Consider the following 6,000-nt stretch of genomic DNA (forward strand, 5'->3'; position numbering starts at 1 on the left):
ATGGACTAGGGCTGATGGGAGCTGGAGTCCAGCAATATATGGAGGGCACCATGTTGGTGGTAAAGTGTCTGTCATTATGAAGGATAAAAGGCACTGTGTGTCTTAAGTTTACTTGTACAGTGGTACCTCAGGTTAAAAACTTAATTCGTTCTGGAGGTCCGTTCTTAACCTGAAACTGTTCTTAACCTGAGGTCCCCTTTGACTAATGGGGCCTCCTGCTGCTGCCACACCACCGCCACGTGATTTTTGTTCTCATCCTGAAACAAAGTTCTTAACCCGAGGTACTATTTCTGGGTTAGCAGAGTCTGTAACCTGAAGCATCTGTAACCCGAGGTACCACTGTACTGGAAAAAACAACGACCCACAAGTGTTTTTAAGGTCCTGTCCTTTTACATACAGCACTGCTAGTTTCCTTTGAGTTTGGAGGGTTAGGTGCCCCAGAAGAGAAAAGATGTAAACACCTGGCGATTGTCCTGACATCTACTGGCAGGTGAAAGGGAAGCATCTGGGATGAAGGCCATTGCCTAACTGTTCTCATTCTGTAGTTCCAGAGTCACTCAAGCACATTCCCATTAGCTTCCCTGGTCATTTGCCCAAGCAAAGAAAAATAAATTTTGAAGTCCTTTTCTATGATTTAGTCTGAATTTGAACTGTGGTTCAAGAAAACTAAGAAAATAATATCTCATTTTGTTTAATCTTGAAAAGCAGAAGATATAGACACCAACGTTTTCTTTTCAGCACTGATTTTTGTTGAGGTGGAAATATTTAAGCACATTATTAGTTATAATGTGCCAATGAAGCACATTAAAGCATTAAGCAATGTCCTATATTGCAGCAGGTGTGAGTTTAGCAGTTAACCTTGGTTAAGTGACCTAAAATTAAACTGCCCAGAAAAATATATTCATACCGTTGGATTGACTTTTCCTAATAAAATTCAATTTGTTCCTAATCTAATTAACCCCAGCTTAGAATTGCCACTTTTAATTCACAAAAAGGAGAGGTGAATGCAACGCACCAAGCAGATAGGTTAGGGAAACTCCCTTTCATTCTAAAAATGAAAGCCCATGATGAGCAAAGACATGGTTTTATTCCAGACATCAAAGTGAGCACAGACCTGGAAGACATCACTTTTGTATCAATGGCCAAGACTAAAGAGTTAGTGGATATGTTCTGATTTATATTCATGATGTTCTGTCCCCTGATGGTTGCCCCCAAATAACCAGATCATATCTTCCCATAGTCTTCCAAATAACGTGGAAGAACTGTGATCACTGTACTGCCAGTAATCAAATGTTCTTGATGTGGGTTTCATACAGCATCCGAATCATGCTCTACCACTGAGCTATGGCCCTTCCTCATACCTGGGACTTGGCAAAACAATTATGGGATTGCCTATTGGTTGCTAGCTAGCAAAGAAGGCTGGCTATAGCTTTGGTTCCACTTACAAGTTTCTGCGACAGAAAACTCATTAAATTGTACAACTGAAATAAATGCTAGTGGAAATCAACACATTTATTTATAAATTCCAATAATCATTCTGAAAGCCTGATATTCTTGCTGCATGTATATTGGAATCTCTTTCCAAATATTTTGGTGCCTGAATTTAAAATAAATAAAACGGTTTAAAACATTCTTCCAGCTTCAGAAGCAAAGGATCATATTTTTAGAAAGTGTGAAATTTTTCCTTTCAGTATTTTCCATGCTCTCATCTCTAAACACAACATGTACCAAAAGGGGAACCTCTCCAAATTTACACTGCGCATGAATCTTAAATAAATCTTTTTGGACTTTTATAAGATCATGACCTGGCTAAACGAAATAAAAATATATCTAAAAACAAGCAATCAGTGCTGGAGATGCAAAACTAAAAATGCAAAATATATTTCACAAACTGAGCTAGCTAAGCCAAGAGGGTCAAGCCCTTCAGACAAATTAATAAGCCTTTGTCCTTATTTGAACCAGTGTTACTACATGAATTCCTTATTACAGACAACCACTATGTAGTTGTTGAGTGGCCATTTTGTGAAAGGCCCTACAACACCATAACAGTAAATATAAACACAGCCTTTGACATATTTTACAGGGTCAATTGTTATATTGTCAGAGGGCAAGTTCTAATCAGTACAATTATAAAGTTGTGTAAAAGAGCTGAGCCCTCAGCTGTTCTTTCTGTGAGAGGAGAAAGTCTCAGAACCCAAGTATTCATTTGGGAAGGCAGATAATCCTCAAATAATCCTCCTTTTATTTTTCAAGGCACCTCCATTTGTCTTGCTCCCTCTCTGTTTTTTGCTCATTTGTCCAGCCTTCCACTTTCCAGGGATAGCTCAGTCGGTAGAATATGAGACACTTAATCTCAGGGTTGTGGATTCAAGCCCCATGTTGGGAAAAAGATTCCTGCATTGCAGAAGTTGGACTTGGTGAACTCTGTGGTCTCTTCCAACTAGTCAATTTTATGATTCCTGCCTGCCTGCCTGTCTCTTCTCTTTCTCTCTGTTACTAAAAGTTTGGGGAGGTTATGAGAGCTGGCTCCTTGGTGGTGGTGGTGGTGGTGAGTTTAAAATAAACCGTGGTCTGGAGAGATTCAACACATGCATATTCATCACTCACCATCTAAGTTCTTGAAGTCTTAGCTGAAGAGTGGCAGCTGAAGAGTGTGCAAACAGCCTCCACTGTTATTGTGGTACACAACTTATGTGAATGGTGGCCTGTTTCTCACACACAGGAGGCATCACTTGATCTTGTAGTCAGTGAGTGATGAACATGAATGTGGTTAACACTTTACTCCAGGGATTTCCGTATGTTATGAGTCCCTTTGATTCTCTTCACCCTTTCTCCCTCTGTGCATTTTGCCATGCTTCTTTGTATCCTTGAACATGCTTCTCATTATTTTCCAAAAGGCCCTTCATTCTCAAGCCCTCTTAATTTAAACCCAGCTTTTGTGCAAAACATTTCATAGGCAGCTGTATTATACGGAATCATAGAAGCATAGAATTCTAGCGTTGGAAGGGACCATAAGGATCATCTAGTCCAGGGGTAGGCAACCTAAGGCCCAGGGGCCGGATGCAGCCCAATCCCCTTCTCAATCTGGCCTTATTTGTGGGGCATAGGGATTTGTTCGTTTCCCCCAAAAAAATATAGTCCGGCCCACCACATGGTCTGAGGGACGGTGGACACAGCTGAAAAAGGTTGCTGACCCCTGATTCGTCCAACCCCCTGCAATGCAGGAAGCTTTGAGATTAAGAGTCTCATGCTCTACAAACTGAGCTCTCCCAGCACAAATGAGTTAAATCCAATCCAGTCTGTCTGTAGTGGCAGCAATTCATATCTGAGACAAAGGGTGCTTCCACCTGCAACTTAATATTGCAAGCAGGGTGTAGGCTATAAGTGTGTGTGTGTGTGTGTGTGTGTGTGTGTGTGTGTGTGTGTTGGAGGGGTGGGAATATGGGCTGTCGTTTTGATGCCAATTACATCATGCTGTGAAAAATGTGCATGCATTAGAAGCACTGATCCCATCAATGAACATCTAATGAAAGCACCTAAAAACTACAATACATTTCTGGCCCCATTAAACTCAATAGGAAAAATTCCAGTTGGCTTTAAGATAAGGTTTCATGTACAGTATGCAGGTTCCAAGTCTTTGTAAAGACTTTTTTTAATGGTGTTGGAGTAAAAGAGGAAATTCTTCACATGCCTGCCGTTGTTGTGTATAATGCAAGAAAAACATTGTTTTTCGCTCTGAACCAGAAGTTCAAGCATGCATATAAATAGCCAGAGCTAGTTATTGTGTGTACAATATTAACTGCCAAGGAAACAGCAGTCTTTCAAATCCTTCCGCTGATTTTATCATAGAACTTTTTTTCCTCGCTTTTAGATAGAAAGTCTCTAAAATCTCACAATTTGTTACATTTTATCAATCTCTCCCCCCCCCCCTGTTTTTTAATCCTTCAACATGGGTTTCATTTCGATCACTTAAACAAAAAAGCAGAACACTTAAGCAACTTCATAACATTGTGAGTTTCCTTGTTCCTGCCACTGGTAGCCAAGGCTGTGGAGGTAAGTGTGAGAGAACCCAAAGTGATGACTTCATAATGTGAATTAAAATTCATAAATTTCATGGGGAAGCAAGAGAGAATCTGACATGGGACATGTCTTCCCATATACATAAAAATGTGAGGGCATCCTGTGTCTCCAAAGGAAACTGACAGCACAGTTCTATGCATGGCTAATCAAAAGTCCTATGGAGTATTGAATTATTGCACAAATCAGCCAGTGTTGCTTAGAATTGGGGAACTAGAATGTGAGTGTATGCAGAGTTAATTATATGTCACAATTTTAGTTGCCTTTGATTATTAGTTTATGGAAATTAATAGGGTATAATTTTTTTAAAAAAAATTCTTGCAGAAGGCCTTATGTTGTTTTATTCCATTGTTTGAACAATTCCTTGGGCCTTTGGTTGTACTTTTATAATTCAATAGCAGATCTCTTCTCTTCCCCTTAGGGTGCCCCTGCTACATATATCATACATCAACTTTTCCTAATCTATCTGGCTGGGGAAAGAGAGAGAAAATCTCTTCATCTTTTTATACAACATCCAGAGCAAGCAAAGGCACGAAGGCTGCAAACTCAGTTTTCCAAAGATCCCCCTTCCTTCAGAGAAGCTTCAGAGAAGCAGAACCCATCAAAACTCCAGTGGTGGTATTGCAAGTCCATCTGTCCAATCCAATTAACTTTTCAGCCACATTTTTTACCAACAGAAGGCCCAAATTAAAAAATGTATCCAGTCTTTCATTTTTTAAGCCAGGAAGATAAAATGAAGCCAGCTGTTGAAACTTGGAAGCTCTGTACTGTATGCAGCAATTTCTTCAAAGTTTAAGTGCATGCAGAAATTCTGCTGGGCTTCATAATTTATCCCTTTTAGATATAGGGCAAAGGCATACAGACCATTTTCTGGTTAGTCGCTGTGTTTTGTAGGTTAATCCAGGACAGTAATGATGATGTCTGATTCTTAACAGCTTCTCAGTAGCTTATTAAAAAAAAACTTTGTTCAGTCCTCATCAATGGCTTGGAATAACACAACCCCACAAGGCTTCCAGCTAGCATAAAGAATCAGATTGCACCGGCTACCGATTAGTTTCCAGTCCCAATTCAAAGTGCTGTTTTTTACATATAAAGACTTAAGTGGCTCAGGACCGCAACACCTCAAGTACCGTCTCTTTCCATATGAACCTACCTAGACCCTGAGATCATCTTCTGAGGCCCTTCTTCATGTGCCTCCCCCTCGAGAGGTCTGGAGGGTGGCACCCTATCTTGCAGTGGCTCCCTATCTGTGGAATGCTCTCCCCAGGGAAATACGCCTAGCGCCTTCATTATACATCCTATGCCCTTTTAAAATGTGGTGTTGGGGGGGCTGTTGGGTTGTTGTTCTTATTTTTATTATGTATTTTGTGGTTTTATATCCTGATTTTATTCTGTGAACCACCTTGAGGCCCCAAGGTATAGGGTGGCATATAAATTCAATAAATATATAAATAGATCTTGTGGTCTTCCCCCTGTGCTGCTATGAGACTGAAATGGCTAGAAACACATGAATTCTGAGTGATTGTGGATTGGTGCCTGTGGAACAGCAGTGGAAATACCTCTGGTTGGTGCAAAACCTCCAGCTCAATCCATGCCAAATTACTCACAACTAATCTGCTGTTAAAATAATGAAATGAACCCCATTTGTGACCATTTTAAGACTGATTTAAATTAGCAGCATGAGTAATTATTCCTGGATAGTGCTCCACAAACTTTCTCACAACTTGATTGTAATTCTATATTTCTCCCCATGCTTGTCTCCTCCTGCTGTGTGAGCTTCTCCAGACTGTCAATTAAAAACAAAATAATCATATAGCTATTGTCCTGGACCCAGGCAGTGACTTTCCTTAAGGTAGTGCTTCTGTGGGAGAGAGACTGCACAGTATATTCACTATTCTCTTCCTCCTTATAATTCTATAGCAT

Source organism: Podarcis liolepis (genome assembly GCF_965112155.1).
Source record: "Podarcis liolepis genome assembly, chromosome: 9".
Lineage (NCBI taxonomy): Eukaryota > Metazoa > Chordata > Lepidosauria > Squamata > Lacertidae > Podarcis > Podarcis liolepis.